The sequence below is a fragment of the Lissotriton vulgaris genome, chromosome 4_1, assembly GCF_964263255.1.
Source record: "Lissotriton vulgaris chromosome 4_1, aLisVul1.2, whole genome shotgun sequence".
In the NCBI taxonomy this organism is placed as follows: Eukaryota; Metazoa; Chordata; class Amphibia; order Caudata; family Salamandridae; genus Lissotriton; species Lissotriton vulgaris.
This window is the reverse complement of record NC_141691.1, coordinates 2,100,190,178-2,100,212,553: the sequence shown is the minus strand read 5'-3', so window position 1 is coordinate 2,100,212,553 and position 22,376 is coordinate 2,100,190,178.

Below are 22,376 nucleotides of genomic sequence, written 5' to 3'. Positions count from 1 at the left end.
GATCCTTTATATTGGCAGGGTCATGTGTCCTGTGATGCCTATTCTTGATAGGTGTGGTGTGGGTGTAAACCTGCAATCAGGTAGTGTGTGGCATATTGACAACTAGACTTGTGACTGTGAGCAGCAGATCACTACAATGAAAATCTGGGCCATGCAGTGTTGTTATCCCTAGCTGTGTGCGTAAGCAGAGTGGGCTGGCCTGGAGCATTCCAGTGCTGTGTGAGGCTGTGAACAATGACTCTGGAGCTCTGGGCATGGTTCCGTCCTTGGCTGTATGAGGAATCAACTGATGTGGGTGTCCCACGTGGGCTGCAAGCGCCAATGTGTCAACCCAAGTCCCAAAACATGGCCAACATGGAAGGTGGGGGAATCACTGACCCTACATTCATCCATACTTCCACACATGAAAGATCGTGCACATGACATATCTGTGTGGATATGAATGTTAATTTCACATTCAGTGGAGTGTTACAGCTGTAGCAATACAGGGCCATGCAAATTCCAAATTTCTGTTTTTGGCACATGGAGGGCAGCCAATTAGAGCCAGTCTCGTGCTCGGAGGTTAGGGTTGGCCAACATATGTGCCTATCCAATCACTTTGCAAATTCCGAAGCACTTATAAATTCACTATACACTCTCCTTGCAGTACTCCAATGATCCAGTCTCTACCTGTGTACTTATACAATGACCAAGACTAATTTACACAAACAAAGTTTTCCCCACTGCCAGAGGTAAAATGGTTGCAAGCTGTGTCCACAGCAGAAAGTAATGTGGTAGGGCCCTGGGGCAGCATCATGCATACATAATGAACACATGCACACAGTTAGATAGATAGTGGAACTGGGTACCAGCACGTGCGCTCGGCCCCATTTTATTACCAGGGTTACATGTCCTGTGACATCTGTGCTGGATGTGTAAGGGGTGAGTGTAAGCCAGCCTTTAGGGAATGGTTGGTGCTGTCAACAAGTACAACAGTAATCATCGGATCACACACAGAGATTGAATCATAAAGGGTCCATGACTTATGCTGCACTAAGGTAGAGGCACCAGATGTGAAATAATACTCAAAAGATTATATCGTAAAGAGTTCATGACTTGTGGTACACTGAGGTAGAGGGAGCAGATCTGAAATCATACACAAAAGATTATATCATAAAGGGTCCAAAAGTTGTGGTGCGCTGAGGTAGGGGCATCAGAAGCTTTCAGCGTCTGCACAACTAGAGATGATGTGTGGTCAGGGAGGACCACACTGGTAGCAATGTCAGTTGCCTACTGGACTGCATCATCTGCAATCACAACTCGATCTGATTTGTGAGCCATGCTTTCCGCAATGTAGATGAAAGGCAGTAGTCAGCACAGACATCGAGGAATGCTTTTTGACACTTCCTCTTGACAAAATCCGAGGGCATAGAGTACAATTCTGTCTGCAATTTATAAATCATGTCTCAATGTAAATTGTGAGCTCTGCTCAGTCTTCTGACCGCAGTGTAGGTAACAAAAGATGAAATATGTATGGAATACATTGTTGAAATGTGTAGGTTTCAGGGACATTATAGTTAGTTGCCTACTGGACGATGAAATTAATTAATCAAGACGGAATTTGAATTGTGAGCACCGGTGTCCAAAGTGTAGGGCAGAGGCAGTGGTCAGAAAAGGCCCACAGCCATGTGGCGTTGACTTTAGCTGCACAGATTGGGAGCATTTGATCTTCTAAAGCGATTATAGTCTCTTACACAATTTGTATTGAAACTAATGTTGAATTTTGAGCCACGCTGACCGCAGTGTATGCCGTAGGCAGCGGTCAGGAAGGGCCCACAGCCACACAGCATTGACTTGAGCTGCACAGACTTAGTGGTACCTGAAGCGCTTAGCAGCCTGCGATGATGCGCAGCCTGCGATAATGCGTGGTCCGGGCGGGCTGCAATGGTAGCAATGTCTGTTACCTACTGCACTGCATCATCTGCAGTCGTGACTCTATCTAAACTGTCAGCCCTGCTGATCACAATGTAGGCCGGAGGCAGCGGTCAGCCATGTAGGGTTGACTTGAGCGGCACAGTTAGAAGCACCTGAACCATTCAGCATGTGAGCAGCCTGCGATGATTCGTGGTCCGGGCGGGCCGCAGTGGGAGCAATGTTTATTGCCTACTGTACTGTGTCATCTGCAATCACGTCTCAATTTCAATTGTGAATCCTACTGTCCCCAGTGTAGATCGAAGGTAGTATATATATATTTTTTTAAACATATTTTTATTATGCCAATATACATCGTTGGGTGGAACCAATCATATTGTCCCGTCACATTTGAGCAAGAGCCCATATGGCAGTCATAATTTACACAATATTAATTCCAATGTAGAAGTTGTTTTACATGAGCACACCCAAGATTTCTATTACACATTTTGGTTATATTACAAGAGGAAGCATACCTCCCCATCCATATCAGAGTACATGCAGTTCTAATATTACCCATCCTGAGGTCCGTTGTCATACCCAGTACTCACTGCATACAATACTATCAGTAATTGAGAATCTAAAACAAGAAAAAAGATAAAAAACCTACCATCCACCCCACCCCTTCCCTCCCCCCTGAGGCTCAACATGAAAAAATAACATTATCTTACACTCAGTCAAGTACTACCCATTTACATTTTGGCACATACAAACAGTGTCCTGCCATTTCATAGCAACCCCCATGTCCAAGGCCTAGAGCTCCAGTTAGATCGAAGGTAGTAGTCAGCACAGACATCAAGGAATGCTTGTCACTTCCTTTTGACAAAATCCGAGGACATAGAGTACAATTCTGTCTGCAATTAATAAATCATGCAATTTAAATTGTGAGCTCTGCTGTCCGCATTGCAAGATGAATTTGTTCATCGTAGTAAAGCTATAACTGATATAAAATAAGTTCTTGAAGCAAGGATACTAAAAGGATATTATGTAGGTTTTAGGGATGTTATACTTAATTGCCTACTGGACTCTGCAATTAAAGAATTAAGTCTCAGTTTTCATTGTGATCCCTGCTGACCACGTTGTAGGCCGGAAGGAGCGATCAGCAAGGGCCCACAGACATGTGGCTTTCACTTTCACTTGAGCTGCACAGTTAGTGGTACCTGAAGCACTCAGCGTGTGCGCAGCCAGCGATGATGTGTGGTCCAGGCGGGCTGCATTGGATGCAATGTCTGTTGCCTACTGGACTGTGTCATCTGCATTCACAACTCTATCTGAATTGTCAGCCCTGCTAGATGCAGTGTAGGCCAAAGGCAGCGATCAGCAAGGACAGACAGCCAAGTGGCCTTGACTTGAGCTGCACAGAGTTAGTAGCACCTGAAGCATTCAGTGTGTACACAGTCAGCGATGATACGTGGTCAGGACGGGCTGCACTGGTAGCAATGTCATTTGCCTAAATATTTCTCCCTCAATAAAGCCACAAGGCGGTGACTTGTGGTGCACAGAGTTAGTGGTACCTGAAGAATTCAGCATTTGCGAAGCCTGCGTTGATGCGTTGTCCAAGCAATGTTTTTTGCATAATGAATTCTGCCTTAATGAGGCTTCCTGGTGATGACTTGTGGTGCACTCAGCGTGTGTGCAGCCTGCAATGATGCGTTGTCTGGACGGGCGGCACTAGGAGAAATGTTTTTTGTCTAATTAATTTTGTTTTCTTAAGGCCTTGTGGCACTGACTTGTGGTGCACTGAGCTAGTGATATCAGAAGGATTCAGCGTGTGGGCAGCCAGCGATGATGCATGGTCTGGGTGGGCCGCACTAGTAGAAATTTATTTTGCCTAATGAATTATGTCTTCATAAGGCTACATGGAGATGAGTTGTGGTGCACTGAGTTAGTGGCACCTGAAGCACTCAGCGGGGGGGCAGTCTGCGATGATGTGTGGTCCGGGCAGGCCGCACTCGGAGCAATGTCTCTTACCTACTGGACGGCATCATCTGGAATTGCTACTCGATCTGAATTGTGAGTCCTTCTGTCCACAGTGAACTTCCAAGGCAGTAGTCTGTACAGACATAACTCTGTGGTGATGTGCCGCTTAGTTCCAGGGGGCTGTGTTGAGGAGGGCAACATGGCAGGGTGAGGGACACCACTGTGGCAGATGTGTTGGCCTTCCCAGAAGTGAACCACACCCAGAGTCCCGGCCTATTTATTCACACTCCTACACTGGAGTTCCTTACATTGAACCAGCTCACTTCGCTTCGACTTTCGCTTACAGAGCGGTACAATACAGCTGCATGAACGATATCTTTCCCACTGTCTGAGGTAACATGGTTGCATCCCCTGTCCACAACACTACAAAAACCAACAGTATATATACACATGGGGAGGTCTGTGCTCTGCATAGTGAGGTCTGTCTAGCACATTACCGCTACACTTGGCATTGTGTGCATTGTTATTGGTGGGCGACTTGCATCCTTCACACATACTTGGTTGCCACATCTCCCAGCATTCAGCTATTGTGTTGCTGAGGGGCCATGCTGTTTTTAGAAGGCCCGCTGTCCTATTCTGTGCTGCCTTGGTGGTAGTGTGGGGGTGTGCTGTGGGGGAGAGGTCAAGGGGGTGGTGGTGGTGGGTGTTGTGGCCTTCTTGGGTGTCGGAGCTGTATGATCAGTAGCTCTATGACATGTGTTGGTCTTCAGATGTGGCTCTGCGCTGGGCTCCCTTTCATACTGTATGTAGTCATCCTGCTTTACACCAGTAAAATGCATGTGTTAAATTCTTACTGTTAATGCAGGTTTTTGCATGTTTTCGGATCGAATCGCTGGTCGTTGAAATATCGAGAAGTGCTGCTTTCGAGTTATTTTTGCATGGGAATGCCTCCTCTGCATATCATTAGTGTTAGTTGTCGATCTCATTTGTAGTGATTTTTGTAGCGGAAGCTATTGCTGGAAAACTGGCGATATCGGACGTTTTCACCAGGTTGAGAATGGGATGATACTTTAAAATCACAGGAAGAAAGTGTAGGTTTAATGACCATTAAAATTAGAAACTAGCATTTAAAAAACCTTTGAAATTCACTGAAAAAATATAGGTTTCAGGCACTTTATAGTTAGAAATTAGCATTAAAGAAAACCTCGGAAATTCACTGAAAAACCCTAGGTTTCAGGTACCTCATAGTTAGTTGGACATTTCTCTCATACAAAACCATAGAAATTCCCCCGTTATAGTTAGTTCAGCTATCTATAACTTTCACACCCGCAATGCACTGCTGATGACGTCACATAATACATCTTTACACATATTACATCATTCATGACATGATCAGTGACATCACTGATGGAAGAGGTGTGGTGCAGCGGCCAGCGTGCTTGATTCTGACTACAGGGTTCATGGTTCGATCCCCGGTGCTGTCGGCAAGTTAGCCCAGCACCATGTGACTCTGGTCAATACCTCATTCAATGATTTTCCATATGGGGAGCAGCATGTTAGCTGCTCCCCATATGAAAAAGCAATGCCGGCTCCCGCAGGAGGCGGGGAGCCGGCTGGACCGTGGGGGGATTATGGACCCCCCACAGTCCTCAACGGAGAGGGCCAGCCCCGGGGTATGGGGTCCCCGGGGCTAGTAGAGGCCCAGGAGGGGGGCCCCCCCTCCAAAAAGAAAAAAAAAGAACATTAAAAAAAACGAAACAGCTCAGGGGATGGGGTCCCCAGGCCAGAACTGGCCATAGGAGGGAGGCAAGGCAGCTCCCTCAAAAATAAGTTTGTTTTCAAAAAAAGGGCCATGCCCCCAGATATGTGGTTCCCGGTGCAAATTATGACCTCGGGAGGGGGGCCACACGCCCCCTTCCTGATTTTTTTTTTATTAAAAATTGGGGGCAAGCCCTGGGGCATTGGGTCCCCAGGGCCAATAAATTAGAAAAAGAAGGGGGGCTACACAGCCCCCCTTCTTTAAAAAAATTAAATGGGATCAGGCCGGAGGCCACACCCCTTACCAGCATCACTCTGCAAACGCGAGCCCTGGTGCATTTGCAGAGGGGCAACAAATTCCCCTTGAATACTGGGGGTGCCTGGGGGCCTACTAGCCCACCAGGAACCTCCAGTATGTGCCAGGGGCCTGCGTTGCTGAGAGGTGTTCTGAGGCCATGCCCCTTTATACACCTCTCTGCAATGCATCTCCCTGGTGCTTAGTGGAGGTTTCTGGTGGGCTAGTTGGCTACCAGGGGACTGCAGCATTCAAGGGGACTTAATCCCCCAACTTAAAACATGCCACGGGGCGCGTTTGCACAGTGGTGAAGGTAGAGGGTGGAGCCTAGGGTGATATGTGTGCAAACACGCCCTGTGGGTAGTTTTAAGTTTGGGATTTAATTCCTCTTCAATCCAGAGGTCCCCTAGGGGCCAACTAGCCCACCAGGTACCTTCAGTATGCGCCAGGGAGCTGCATTGCAGAGTGGTGTTCTGAGGCCATGCCCCTTTTTACACCCCTCTACAACGCAGCTCTGTGGCGCTTAATGGAGGTAGCTGGTGGGCAAGTTGCACCCCAGGGATCCTCAGTATTCAAGGGAAGTTATTCCCCAAACTTAAAACACGCCACGGGGCGCGTTTGCACAGTGGTGAAGGGAGGGGCGGGCCTGAGTTCACATGTGTGCAAACACGCTCTGTGGCATGGTTTAAGTTGGGGAATTCATTCCTTGTCAATACTGAGGGTCCCTGGGGGCCAACTAGTCCACCACCTACCTCCAGAAAGCGCCATGGAGCTGCGTTGCAGAGTGTTGTAAAAAGGGGCGGGCCTCTGAACATCTCTCTGCAACGAAGCTTCCTGGTGCATACTGGAGGTATCTGTTGGGCTAGTTGGCCCGAGGGGACCTCAGGATTCAAGTGCACTTATTCACACAACTTAAAATGTGCCACAGGGCGTGTTTGAACACATGTCATCTCAGGCCCCGCCACTTCCTTCACCATTGTACAAATATTCCTCTAAAATCAGCTGAACTATGAATTCCGATTTACTCACCTGTTATCAGGAGAGAACCCAGTGCGGCATCTTTTAGCCCAGCACTGGCCCTGAATAGTAATTCTAAGCGTACTTACAGTAACTTGTATTTCCTTCTATAGGAAACCAGTGTGTGGTTTTCAGCAGAAAAGTTTCTAAGTGTCTATTTTCACAAACTACAAATATTCCTAAAAAATAGCCTGTACAACTTAAATGCATTCTTTCAACTGTTTACAGGAGATGCACCAGTGCTGGGTCCAGGATACACCTCTGAGTAAGTAAAAGTAACGATAACATTACTTACCTGCTAAGTGAATTTCCTTTCTCAGGGTAACATTGACTGGTTTCACTTGGAAATTCTTCTGTGTTGAGTTTTGGAACATTAAAATATTCTCCTAAAATCCTCCAAACAACGAATTCCGATTTACTAACCTTTGATCAGGAGAGACCTCAGTGCTGCATCTTTGAGCCCAGTACTGATCCTGGAAAGTAATTCTAACCTTACTTACCAGTTACTTGAATTTCCTTCCATAGGCTAACATTGGCTGGTTTCACTTGGAAATACTTCTGTTTGTGGAGATTTGGAACTTTTAAATATTCACCTAAAATCATCCGAACAACGAATTCCGTTTTACTCCCCTGTTATTAGGAGAGAACCCAGTGCTTCGTGTTTTAGTCGGGCACTGACCCTGAAAAGTAATTCTAACCATGCTTACAAGTAACTTGTATTTCCTTCCATAGGAATCCATTGTCTGGTTTTCACCAGAAAAGTTTCTAAGTTTTATTTTTTCACTAACTAAAAATTTTCCTTAAAAATTGCCTTTATGACTTAAACACATTCTTTCAACTGGTTACAGGAGATGCACCAGTGCTGGATCCAGGATCCACCACTGAGTAAGAAAAAAAGACAATAGCACTACTTACCTGCTAAAGGAATTTCCTTCCATAGGACAACATTGGTAATTATATGTGAAAACAATTCTGTGTCAACTTTTAAAATACAATAATATTCCTTAAAAATCACTACTGTAACTAAAACACTTTAACAGGAGATGTCCAAGGACTTAATCTAGGATACAGTCCTGTGGTTAGAAAAGTAATCCATAAAGTAACTATTTTAATTCAACTAGAAATTCACATTGAGGTCAATGTTGCATTGAGTTTGAAATTGTGTTGCCCATTGCAACAACTGTAACTACTGTCCTTAAAAGTCTATTGCCTATTTGCGAAGTATTTAAACTAAAGTAATGTATTCTAAGGAAGTATATTTTGTAATGTAATGTATAATGTAATTATAATGCAATTTAAAAAATAAAATATTTAAAAATAACTAGTTTAAAAATGTAAGAAATCAGAATAAAAAAATATATAACAATTAATAGTTTTAATAATTTTCATTTACAAAACCTTTGAAATTCACTGAAAAAAAACATAGTGATGTCATTTGAGATGTCATCAGTTATGTCACTGGCCATGTCATGATTGATGTAATATGTGTCATCATCAGCAGTGGATTGCGGGCGCGCACGATATAGTGAGTACAACTAACTATATCGGCGGAATTTTAATGGTTTTGTACGATTGAAATGTCCAGCTAAGTTTAACACCCCTAAAACCTATGTTTTTTTCAGTGAATTTCTAAGGTTTTTTAAATGCTAATTCCTTACTATATCAGGCCTGAAACCTATGGTATATATATATATATATATTCACTGAAGTAACCATAGGTTATAGACCATATATAGTTAGGGATTAGCATTTACAAAACCTTATTTTACTCGCATAAAACCTTTGAAATTTCATATATAGTTAGTTGCGCTAACTATATATCGCGCACCCGCAATCCACTGCTGATGATGTCACATATTACATCATTTATGACATGGTCAGTGACATCACTGATGACATCACTGATGACATCTCAAATGACATCACTGATGACATCACTGATGACAACATCCAGTGACTGTATGTTTCTGTAAAGTTAAAATATGTCTTACATATTGAAGAATGAGTGGATGTATAAGTGTTTGGATGAAGGATTTAGTAGGTGCATGACTGACTGTATGAGAGAATGATTAAATGTGTCTCACTGAGTGCATGGGTTAGTGACTAAACTGTCTTAATTTGTGCATCATTATATATGTTGTTCTGTAAACTGCTGCATGTTTAAATCAGTGGCTATATGAGTAACTATATGGGTTATTGAATGGTTGCCCAAGTATTTGTATGGGAGACTGAGTATGTGTGTGGGTGGCTGGGAGGTGTATGATTCTGTGCATAGATGTGTGAGCAGTTGATTCACTAGATGTATGGGTTCAAAAGTGCATGTGGAAACAGCTGTATGGACAGTTGACTGTGTGCATGAGTGTATTGGTGAGTGAATGGATATCTCAGTGCTACATGTCAAAGTAAGTACATATGTAAAACACAGTCCATGTGAGAGTTGACATATATAAATAACTGTGCATGAGAGCCAGTGAATGTGTGAGTGGCTGTATGGAACATTGTGAACTTGTATCAGGGATTGTATAAGAGAGTAAATGTGTATTAGTATATGTTTGAATAAGTAAGGTGTGTATAACTGTATAGTTGAGGAAATGGAGGTGTGATTGATTCTTTGCATGACTGACTAGGTGTGTGAGTAACTCCATGGATGAGTGACAGTCTGTGAGTGTCTGTTTACACTGATTGTATCTAAGGTTATATTAGAGTCTGAAGAGGTTCATCGTATTATCACATGAATGATATCATCAGTGATGTGATCAGTAATATCAAATGGGATGTCATCAGTGATGTCATTTGAGATGTCATCAGTGATGTCATTTGAGATGTCATCAGTGATGTCATTTGAGATGTCATCAGTGATGTCATCAGTGATGTCACTGACCATGTCATGAATGATGTAATATGTGACATCATCAGCAGTGGATTGCGGGTGCGCGATATATACTTAGCGCAACTAACTATATATGAAATTTCAAAGGTTTTATGCGAGTAAAATAAGGTTTTGTAAATGCTAATCCCTAACTATATATGGTCTATAACCTATGGTTTTTTCAGTGAATTTTCAAGGTTTTGTAAATGCAAATTCCTACCTATATATGGTCTATAACCTATGGTTTTTTCTGTGAATTTCATTGGTTTTTTAAAAGCTAACATCTGTAGCTGTAAAATGTATTCTTCTTTAAATCCCAAAATATATTTTAGATGTTTATTGATAATTTTGTTTTTAATATTTTTTTTCGGGAAGCTTTCCGTTAGCTCATCTTGATGCCGCGACCTAGTCCGCAAACCGGTAAACGTTTCGTTAGCGCAACTGTGACGCGTCGCGGAAGCGCGACGTATCATTGTCGCGTAATGCGTCTTATGACGCGCCGCGTTAGCGCTCCCGGAAGTGTTCCGGACCGCGAACTGGAAACGATCCGGGACACGGCGCGCACCGCGTAACGTAAGTGGAACAGGTCATGTGACTTGTTTATCAAACTTTTCATTGGTTCATTTCACTTTTGGTTTCCAAATGATGTATGACTAGGTCATGTGACCTAAAAATAACACTTTTCATTGGTTCAGAACTTTTGCTTTTCCCAAAGCATGAAAAACCCCTCCTTCTTTCCTCACTCTGACTTTCATCTTGGTGAGAGAAAGACCATTTTCCTGTAGTTCAGCAATGGCTTCTATCCTTGCTTCAGCTGGTGGACCCCACCACCACCTCCACCTCCTCATGAGAAGAGAGGACCACCATCTCAATTCATCTCCAACAGAGAGGAGGAAGAGGATGACCTAGAGGAAGAGGAGACAGATGAACCACAGTTTATACAGGAGTTGCCCCGTGTTTCCCGACGGAAAACAAGTTTCATATGGCAGTTTTTTTCAATCCCTCGAGGGGAGAAGAAGGTCAATGCGAAGTATGCCACCTGCCTCATTTGCAAATACAGATTATCTAGAGGCACTGAAAAAAGTATAGTATGGGAAACTATACTATGCATCGCCATATGGCCAGGTGGCATCCACTAAACTACAGCCGGGCAGAGTTGCGTGACCTGCAAGATAATCCCCCAACAACTCCTGTGGCCAGGTCAACATCAAATATCTCTTTGACAGGAAGAGAGGCACAGGAAACCGTGCCAAACATACAGTAAAACTTCAAACACATGAAGCTAACCTGCATATATTGTGGTGCTCTGCTCTCATGTGGGAACATGAGCGTGAAATTAATCAACATTGCGTATGAAAACCACAATTGCCCTAACCCACCCAAACAGTAATTTTTTTTTTGCTCCTGTTGAGCCCTTTTCAATGCCTGTTTTTTGTTGTTTCCCCTCCATGAAAAACACAAAAAGACATAAAACTGTTCTAAAAATACAAAAAAAACAAAAAAATTTCAGAAAAAATAAAAATAAAAAATAAAACAACAAAAACATAAAAAAAAGTTCTTTTCAGAACTACCTCCCCTTTCAAATAAAATTGCTAGAATGTTTAGCACTCTGGCAAGCTCTATTTCTTTTGGTTCGCTTTCCGGTTCGCTGCCCGGTTCGCGAACTTGAAGCGAACCAAAAAAATATTTTTTAAAAAAAAAGAAGAGTTAGTATAAGGGAAGTAAACAGAGAGTAATGTTAAAAGAAAGACAGCTATAGGGAGTAAACCAGAGATACTGTTTAGTAGATCTATTTATTAATTCAGGATGACGATAAGGTGTGATCTCTCCTGAGGTTTGTTTAAGGTGAGACCTACTCAGGGTTACAGATCAATTTTACACTTGTTGAAGAATACAAAGCAGATAATGCATGTGAAGGCCTACCAATGAAGTAAGTCATGTCCTCTTATTACATCATTCATGACATGGTCAGTGACATCATCAGCAGTGCATTGCGGGTAAAAAGAGTAGAAAACATTTACCTTATAATTCTTGTTAACTTTTTAAAATATTTTTTCATACTTTCAATCTGTAAAAGAGAGAACAAACATTTCCAAAAATATTAAAACATGTATTTAAAAATTAGAAAAGAAAAGGGAAAAGGTTCAAGAAGAAACAGTTTTTCAACAACTTTGACATTTACAGAAGCCTCTGCTTCTCTACGTCCCCTACACAATCCTAAAGATATATATTTTAAACAAACAGTATCTTCATGCTGATGAACTGAGGCCTATTTTGGAAGATGGTGCTTCTTTTGCACTGCTGATGTCTCACAATAGTGATGCAATAGCAGCGCAAAAAAGATGTAAAGCCATCATAAAATTGTGTCTAACATTTTAAATGATTGTTTCAGGATGCAAATAAGATGTGTGCTTTCAAGAGCTTTCTTTGAGGTGAGGCCTATTCCTTTTTTTAAAAAAAAACAGTACCCAGAAGTACAGCACTGTAAGCATTAAAATTGACACTTACAGAAGACTCAGTTTCTCCATATCTACCTCACATTTCTAAATGTATATCATAAGTACAAAAAGCAGAACATTAATTATACATGTTAAATGGTTTATTTTTGCTGTTCTCATAATGTATCAAATTTCACTTAAATCAGTGACTTGAAGGTATTCATCATGTAACAGCGGGGAAAAAAAACACAATCAAAATGATTGTGTTTAAAAAACCCATACAACCTAAGAAATCTGAAATCAAAACTCCTTAAAATTAACTTACTTTCAATGACGTCGAAGGATGTCCTATGAACAGCGTCCACTCTGTTGTGCTATAAATATTTTCAGCCCGCCACTTTCTGAAAGAAAACCTCCATCGTTTTGAAAAATATGTTACATACAAGAAAAGACTTCTCACATTCTACCACATGTTTCCACTAGGCCAAATCATGTTGCAGCGATTCACAACTCTTGTAATTCTTCCAATCAAATCCCGTCATTTTCTATTTTCGCAACTTTCAAAAAGAAAACATTTAAGATTATTTTCACAATCCTGGACTACTAATATCTTACCCTTCTTTGTCACTCATGTTCTCCTTTTCCTATGACACTGATACTGCTTACTATGAAGCAGACTTACTTGCATCAGGTTTATATAGTTGGATTTTTAAATTGACATTATAATTAAAAGTTTTGGACCAATAATCTAGACAGCATTGCAGACTTACATTCCCTCTACTTGATGAACCTTTTGCAATTCCTCACAGGAAATCCCGAGATTCTTTCTTTAAAATTTTGGTTTTAAAAACACCAGGTAAGAATTTTTAAGGTCAAACGGCAATTTTTTTTTAAAGTTACAACGGAATCATTGCAGAATGACCAGCCGTTTCGAGACTTTAAATAAGCTGTATAATGTCCTGGTGTTGTTGAAGGACCATCGTGATAGATAATTGCTACAGTTACAAAAGTCCTTCCTGATATATGACAGCTGAGAAGCCACAACATTTTTTATTAAAGTTGACAATTTTGATCCATCAGGCCTACATCGTTGGATCATTAAAATGACATACTGGCCATATCTACGTATAAATAATGTTGACATCATTTCAGATTTACATTGGCTACACTCCATGTTGTGATCCGCTGCATTTACTAGCTTATTAAAGGAGACTGATTTACTGTCTGGCAAAGTTAAATACATAAATCTTTCTGAGTCTACACTAGTAGTACTTGATACCATACAGTTCTAGCAGTCATGCTGCCATTGATAAGAAAGCCCAAACAGGTGATCTACATCTACACCCTCATCTTGCAATACATCAAGCATATACATTAAAAACTCCTGACAATCTTGCTGATTATTTTCAGAGAAGTCTGTTTGACCTGAACATTCATCTAACAGATAACAAACTTCAGACACACTTTCTACTTTTGTTCGATCAGTGCTACATTTCTCGAAAACAGAATTCAACAAACAGCATAAAATTTGTTCTGAATTCAACAGAATCTGTTCTTTTAAACTCTCTAGTGAAAAGAGAACATTAACCACTACATTTGCATAGCAGTTGACACCAGAACTGTTTTCAAATTGAAAACCGACAACATCTTCAACAGAATCCACTTTCTTTCTGCTAACAATTTTCGGTTCATTGACTTTTGGTCTTTTTGCTACAACCTCCCTACTATTACTGATATTTCTACGTTTCCGGCCTACCACACGTTTCTCAAACAAAGGATATTGAGGCAAATGTGGCGCATACTCTCTTCTTAACCTATTGTATTCCTAAACACAATCTAGATCCGCACAAATGTTTGTGACATCACAGTCAATCAAGTACAATCCCGATAAAGTTCTAACTCGTGACAATGCCACATATGCCATACCCTCCTTGAACACAGAACTGCCAATATTCACCAATGCACTATCTACACTTAAACCTTGCGATTTATGGATTGTCACCGCATATGCCAAGCAAACAGGAAACTGTTTACGGCGAACATATAAGTCTTTAACAAGCAAAAACCTAGCAGAACAATGACCAATTAGCTGTACTTCCTCAATGCCATCAAATTTAATTTTTAAAAATTCTATTCCATCTCTATTTCTGTATTTCTCAAAACCAACAACATTACCCATTGATCCATTTACCAGACCTCTTTCAACATGTAAATTCCTTCTCAAAATGATTTGGCAATTTAAACACACATTCAAAGTCTTTTCAAAACCCGCTGTTTTAGATATAGTCTTCTCTAATGAATCCAATTTTGATTTCAAATTCTCTGACAAAATAATTGTTGATCCCATATGCTCTGTTTTGTCAATAGCTTCAAGTTTCACAATCTCTTGCTTTTCTAAATTCAACATTTTGTTGTTGAAGATGGCACATTCTGCAAGAGTTGGCATCAAACATATTCCGGATTTCTTCTCAGTAATTTTCAGAAAAATATTCTCAGGCACAATCTCTTGTTCGGGATATAAATTTGAAAGTAATCGTGCATTTAAAGCTTCTTTTCCATGCTCGGTCACTTTTCCAATTCTAATATCTTGTAAAATATTCTTGTAATCTTCATCCTTCGCCTGACGCATATTTTCATGCAGTTCAGCATAATTGAAGTTTAACCATATATTGACGTTGCCAATGCTCCCTAGGCACTTCCTGGTATCTTCATGCGTGAGTATTTTGAACACAGGTTGACCTTTTACTGGTGTCAGCTGCAGAAGATCTCCGAAAACAATGATGTGTTTGCCACCAAATAACATATCATATTCAGTTTTAAGTACATCTTGCATTCTCAAATGCACAAAGGCAAGCATGACATTGGAAACCATGCTTACTTCGTCAATGATAAGTAGTTTCATTTTCCTCAAGACTCTTGAAACTTCACAGCAAGCATCCCCAGATAACTTGTGGTATTGTAATTTGTTGTCATGCTCCACTGGCAGCATCAGTAGACGATGCAAAGTAATACCTTTAATGTTATGTGCTGCCAGTCCAGTAGGAGCGGTGACAACACAAGACAGCGATGACTCAGTCCTTTCCTGCAAATAACAAGAAATTGCTTTAATGAGCAAAACTTTTTCCAGTTCCCGCTTCTCCACTCACGTACAGTCGGACAGGCTTCAACGATGTACATGAGCACTCTTTCTTCTCATGACTTTATCCATGCTCAATTTGCTTGGTAACTTCATCATATATTTTCCTCTGCTCAACGTTGAATTGTTTTTCCAAGTCTTCTAAGTTAACTGAATCCTCCTGAGCATGTGCCATGGCTCTTTCCACTTCATTCATAGCAGTGGCAGCTTCATTTTCGATAATAGGTCCTCCAAGTGGATCTTGACTCAATGAAACAGAACTCTGACTGTCCTGAGAACTGTCTCTGGCAATCCCGGCTGCAATCGTTGCTTCCTGCTCAATTTCCAAAGTTAGCATTTCTTGATATTTGGGAAAAGCAGGACATTCTATGGTCTCCTTAGCAGCAGTGAAAGAGTCTTCGTAACAGAGGAAATCTCCAAGCAGTTCCTCTTCTGCACGCCAAGGCTTGAAAAGTTGCAAAAGTGCTAAATAGAAAAACTCCTTTTTTTCTGGAGATTCGCCACTCAATTTTCGATGGTTTACTAATTGCCATTTTCTTTGCTTGACCAGGCATCCCTCACTTCCAATTACAGCATACACTCCTTTCTCAATATCTTCTTTGATGTTCCTCTTGAATATATAATTTTGTAGAACCTCATATAGACAAACATTCTCAAGGTGACTGCTTCGATTTGGATAATATGTATCCAACATGTTGGTCTTCAAAATGTCGGTACTGTTTGGTTCCTTTTCTGCCAAATACTCAATTTCCCGGACAGGTTTTAGAACTCGATTTCGCGTTGCAGCAAGACCAAGACTCGCCCAAACGATACTCCTGGATTTGGCATAGAGACTTGCTGAAGACAATCGATCAGAACATTCGTAAGCTCCGATTTCTCGATGCGACAACATCTTCAGACTGAAACTGTACAACTTCTTGCTGAGGCTCTTTTCATGGGAAATGTCCTCCCACATATCCTTCAGTTCTGTCTTTTCCTTTTTGGTGATGTAAGATGTAACATACCGAGCCACAGCCATACAGTTGTCAGCCACAAACTGTATATCCATGTTAGCATTCCACATGGACAAAATCACTGGGTTGTAGTCGTTGATGTACTTGAACTCTTCGTTCCTTTTCAAATTGTATGTATTTTTTGGGTGATTTCCTCGTCACATTATGTCGCAGTGAAGACATCAAACTGTTCACTCTTCCTTTAGAAATCACCGGTCGTGGAAAGTTGAAACGACATTTGGTGTAGAACTTGTCCTTGTTTCTGTATTTACGACGACAGTACTTTCCACAACGATGGCTTTGGAAACGTAGAACTTGTTCTCTTAGGCTTTTCTTCTCCGTTGCGCTTGGAACAGCACACGTAGAATACGTCATCCGGATCTGTTCTAAATTTAGGTGCATCCTTGATCCACAACAACATATGTATATGAGGAGCACCTCTTGCTTGGTACTCCTTTCTCCAGAAGAAATCCAACACCTCTCCAAGAGGTGGATTCTTCTTATTTGTGATGAAAGACATCATAGCTTCAAATCTATGATTGAAGTACCTGCATACATTCACTGGATCCAAAGAACACAGTTCTCCAGGTGTCTTGAATTCAATGTTTTCAATATTTCCATTTGCCTCTCGTAGAAATTCAAGTAAGTCTTCCCAGCCATACTCAGCACAGCTCAGAGTGAGGAACCATGTCGGAGTTCCTAAGTTCCTCAGCATACATTTTAAATCACCATGACGACGGTACCAATACTCATTAGTACCACGCTGACACGCCATGAGATTAATTAAGTGAGAATCCAAAATACTGTCTTGGACATTGACTTTATGCATAAAATCACTTGCCGAGATGTTTCGCATCTGTATACCACTTTTTAAGATGTGGTTCACTGCATATGACAGTCCAGACAGATCGCTTTCAAACAGGAGATGAAACAAATAGGGAATGCATTGACGAAACCTAGGATCTTCTGCATACAATCAAAAAGTCCGGTATTCAGACGCAGGAATTTGATGAGGTCGCTCATCATATCTTCCTCCTCGACCTGTGGGAAATAGCTGTGGGAAACACCGAGCTTCCAAACTTTCCTCCCAAACACTAATGGGACTCCCTTTGGTTTGTTTCATTTGAAACAACTCAATAGCATTCCCCATGACTTCCTTGGAATGCAAAGGATGAACACTATAATGTTCATATATTTCTTCACTTTTAGAGGCCTCTACTTTCTCAATTTGGCCAGCACACAAATCGCTATCCTCTTCATCACTTACTTCCTCTTCTGCAACATATACATTCTTATAGTACTTATTATTTTTCTTCAAATACAATGTTGCCTTTTTGACTTTCCTAACATCCACTAAATCTTGCCATATTTTCTTATTCTTTGTCGGAACCCCATTAACCAAGATAACCAGAGGTTCCTCTTCCACTTTTTCTACTCCAGTTGTGTTCAAACCTAGAGGCAAATAAACAACTCTTCCCTTTAATCCTCTCTGTAAATCTGCTGGAGGCAACTTCCCTGTCTTTGGCTCCATTCTTACAATAGCCTGAAAGGGATGGATACTTTGAATCAAAATAGATTCATAAGTATTTAAATCCTTCAATTCAGAAGGAATCTCAACCAATTCCAGATTATTATGAACTGCCCTAGCAGGCATCTGGTTTTGGTTTAATTTATTACAACAATAAGTACACACACGTTGATCCGATCCCAAATCAAAATAATTTTCTACCATCAAGTATGTGGCAAAATCCTTCCATTCACTATTATTTTCCCTTTCACTTTTTGCATATAAATCCACTAACTTAGTCTGATTCTTATAATAAGTACGTCGACAACATACACAAGTGAAATTAGGCCTCTCACTTGATTTCATCTGAAACGTGGCAATTTCCTTCTGAAAATTATCTGTACTGGAAACCTGTACATTATCTTCAACATTACCCTCTACTTCTGGGTCAATTTGAACATTCTCATCTTTACTACCAAAGTAACAAAACTCAATTTCTTCACAAATATTCTTCACATCTATTTCAGAACCATGCAAAAGAGCAGCACATAATTGTTTAAGCATAATTGCTGGACTTTTAGCATAATACAACATTCTCACTAATTTTCTCACTTTATTATGATGCACTGCTAGCATCCTGAAATAATGAAAAACACCTTGGCATACTCTCCTGGAAAGACAAGCCAGTGAATGACCACGCAAACCTGTCATTTGTCTCACTCTGCAAGGATCTAAATCTTGCAACAACTTCATTTTCTGCTTCAAACTTTTCTTATTAAATGTCCGTATAAAATCACAAAGCAAATTGATAGAAACCTGTCGCACACTGCAAATAGAACGACACTTCCAAATGTACACAGGACCCTTAGGACGTCTTCCTAAAACCTCATCACTTAGCGCCTCTTCTGTCTCTGTTGTCACAAGTTTTTCTTTTTCAACTGGACAACCATCCTTCACTTCATAAGCTCGACCACTGGTGTCAACTGCAAACACCAAATCATTATCCTGAAAATAACTCTCCTCATTAAAAAATGCCTCACAACTTGAACTATGCATCCATTCTCCGGAAAAAACTTCACAAAAGTTACTACGATTTACTACTCTCTTCCATCTACTTTTTGTTTTGAAATCAGAAATTACCTTGCTTAGTTTCCTAATTCTATTGATTACCAAAATAAACAACTTTCGCTTACTTTCAAAAGCATGATCAATAATTTTCTCTACATTTTTCTTCTTCTTATAAAATGCCACTTTCTGTTGGCCTTTCTTAATATTTTTTAATAAATTAACTATTATCCTGTTACGGAACATTCATTTTCGAATGTCCCTAAACTGTTGTTTCCTTCTACTATCATGCACAGAGTTATCTCTTCCTCTACCAGTAACATTTTTGATGGATCTTTCCTTTCCATTTAAATTGCTTTTCTTTTTCTGAACTGAAACATTTTTTGGATAAATACTTTTTTTACTAAAAATATTTCTTAAGAATGATTTTGTGCTCTTACCCGGAGCTTTCTTGGTGTTTTGAAAAGTATTTGGGGAAGAGGACTGCTGCAATAAAAGATCATCCTGCTGTCTTTGACGTTTTCTAGCCTTTCTAATTCGATTTTTCGTTGGCATTTTTCAAATTAAGAAAAGATCTGCAGTTGAATCTGTGGAAAAATATAATAAAAAATGTTATTAACCACTATTACCAAACAGTAAATGAATAACAGTCATCAAAAACTTAATGCCCTACTTATTATTTAACATAGCAAATCTTTTGCACCAGCACTGCATCACAAAAATGACACACAGTGGTACAAAACAGGCATACAACAATCATAAATCTCTCCCTAATATTTTAAATGATTAATTCAGGATGACGATAAGGTGTGGCCTATCTAAAGGTTTGTTTAGGCCCAGATCTTTGGACTGGGGTGAATGTGTGTCATTGATCCACATTCGGTCCATCACCTGTTTTGTTTGTTTGAGGTGAGGCCAACACATGGTTGCAGATAAGATTTTCACTGAAGAAAACAAAGGAGATAATACATGTGAAGGCCTACCAATGAAGTAAGTCATTATTTGAAATCAATTACATTTCTGGATATGTACTGCTAGAGCTTCATAGGTTGTTTTGGGTCATATTTATAAGGCATATGAGTGTCTATGATGTTATTTTTCCTTTTTAAATGGAAAGCGTTCTTCATGGTGCAAGTTTCTTGTAAATACGCTCCCACTTGCGCTTGGCAAATTTAGATTTTGATTATGGGAGTTACATAGCCATGTTAATAATGTCCAAACAATGGTGCTAGGGCATTCCAAAAAACGCTTTCATGTGTCTCAAGGACATTTTCAGTCATTTCCTCTTGAATGCAGGTATACAATTGATTTATATGCTGTGTTTAAAAACGATTTTTTGAAATCAATTACATTTCTGGATATGTCCTGCTAGAGCTTCATAGGTTGTTTTGGGTCATATTTATAAGGCATATGAGTGTCTATGATGTTATTTTTCCTTTTTACATGGAAAGCGTTCTTCATGGTGCAAGTTTCTTGTAAATACGCTCACACTTGCGTTTGGCAAATTTAGATTTTGATTCCCCATCTGGGTGGCTCTGATGGCATGGCCAGAAGACTTTAGGGACCGCTCGGTGGTATTTTGGTCAGATAACACGACAGTGGTCGAGTGCATTAATCACCAGGAAGCACGCTGCAAATGGATCCTACGACTGTTGAAGGAAATTGTATTACGATGCATGAGATTGAACGTACAGTTCAGGGCAAAACATGTACCGGGTGTACTGAATAATGCAGCTGATGCACTCTCTCGTTCAAAAATGCAGGCTTTCAGGGGCTATCTACCCACAGCGGAGCTAGTGGTGGCACCTTTCCCCGAAGCACTATGGCAGATCGGTGCCCTGGACTACAAGACCTCGTGGCAGCCAGTCTAGCGCCAAGGAAGAGGAAAGCTTATGAAGGGGCGTTCCGTTCATACTGCGCCTTTCTGGGGCCAGTAGGGGAGCATAGATGGGGGCGGGAGGAGTCCTTGCTCCAATTTTTGGTGGCACTCCATAGAGAAGGCCGGTCGGCGGCAACCGCCAACAGGTATAGGGCCGCCATATCATTTATGGCACAGCTCCACGGGGTAAGGGACCCGACGAATTCCTTCCTGGTCAAGAAGGCTCTCCGCGGCTGGCGGCGCCTGGAGGGTCGCAGACAGGATAACAGGCACCCGATTGGGTTGGATAAATTGACCACCTTACTGGCGAAACTGGATGAGACATGCTCCTCACCCAGCGAGGTTACACTGTTCCGAGCAGCTTTCGCATTGGCGTTCTATGGGGCCCTGCGGGTGAGTGAACTAGTGGCAGGAAATAGGAAAGATGTGGAAGGAGGTCTACGCAGGGATCATGTCCAAGTAAGGGGCGATTCTCTGCTGATCTCGATAGCCAGGTCAAAAACAGACCAGGAGGCCCTGGGGAATAGTGTGGTGTTGCAGCGCGCACAGGGGAATCCCGGTTGTCCAGTGGGGCATGTGGAGGCCTACCTGAAACAAAGGTTGACAACATGGGGGGGGGCAGCTTTGACACATTGTCAAGTTCCTGTCGGCCTCACTAAATGAGATGGGTTACGGAATGAGATGAAACTACGTTTCCCAGAATGCCAAGCTTTTCAAGAGGCGGGGTATATAAGGAAGACACTTCCTCCGCCTGGTGTCGGATATTTTGGATCTTGACCGCCAATGCCAGTTGACGTCTCTACGTTCTGCGCTGGTTGCATGGGACGGAGAGTTTGCTGTATCGTTGTGTTCTTGGGTCCTCCGTTGGTGAGCCTTCTTGCATCGGCTCTTGCGGAGGACATCTATCGTTGGATTAGTTCACGTTTTGCTTTTGTTATGTGTCTCCGTTGGTGAGCCTTCTTGCTTCGGCTCTTGCGGAGGACACGACTCGTGGTCCCTTGATCATAGTTTTGCTGTTTCCTTTTTCCTCCGTTGGCGAGCCTTTTTTCATCGGCTATTGCGGAGGAAATACCTTTGTTTGTTTTGTTAAAACAATCCAGCAATCCTCCGTTGGCGAGCCTTTTTTCATCGGCTATTGCGGAGGATTATTGGTATAGGTCCCAGGCTTGGGACGAAGGAGCTCGTCTCCAGAAGTTACCGTGCAACAATACAGGTAGCTCTTTTCATACTTTACTTTTGGGTGACGTAACCCTCACGTTTGTTTTTGGGAGAGATTGTGTCGCGCTATCTTCAGATTGCAAAGTCTACTCCTCTTCACCACCTACGGGAAGGGAGAACAGGGTATGTGTTTCATATTCTTTCCGGTTGTAGAGTTGGTAGAAACAAGATACCTTGGGTTGTTACAGGAGTGATTCTTGTGTGTTACAGGGGAAGTCAGATGCATGCCGAAAGTATATGTTCTCAGTAGAAGAGAACTATCTTCTGAGTTACAGCAGGCTACTTTTGAGTCACAGGTAGAGAGCTGTTCGTGTCCTGCCATAAGATATTGG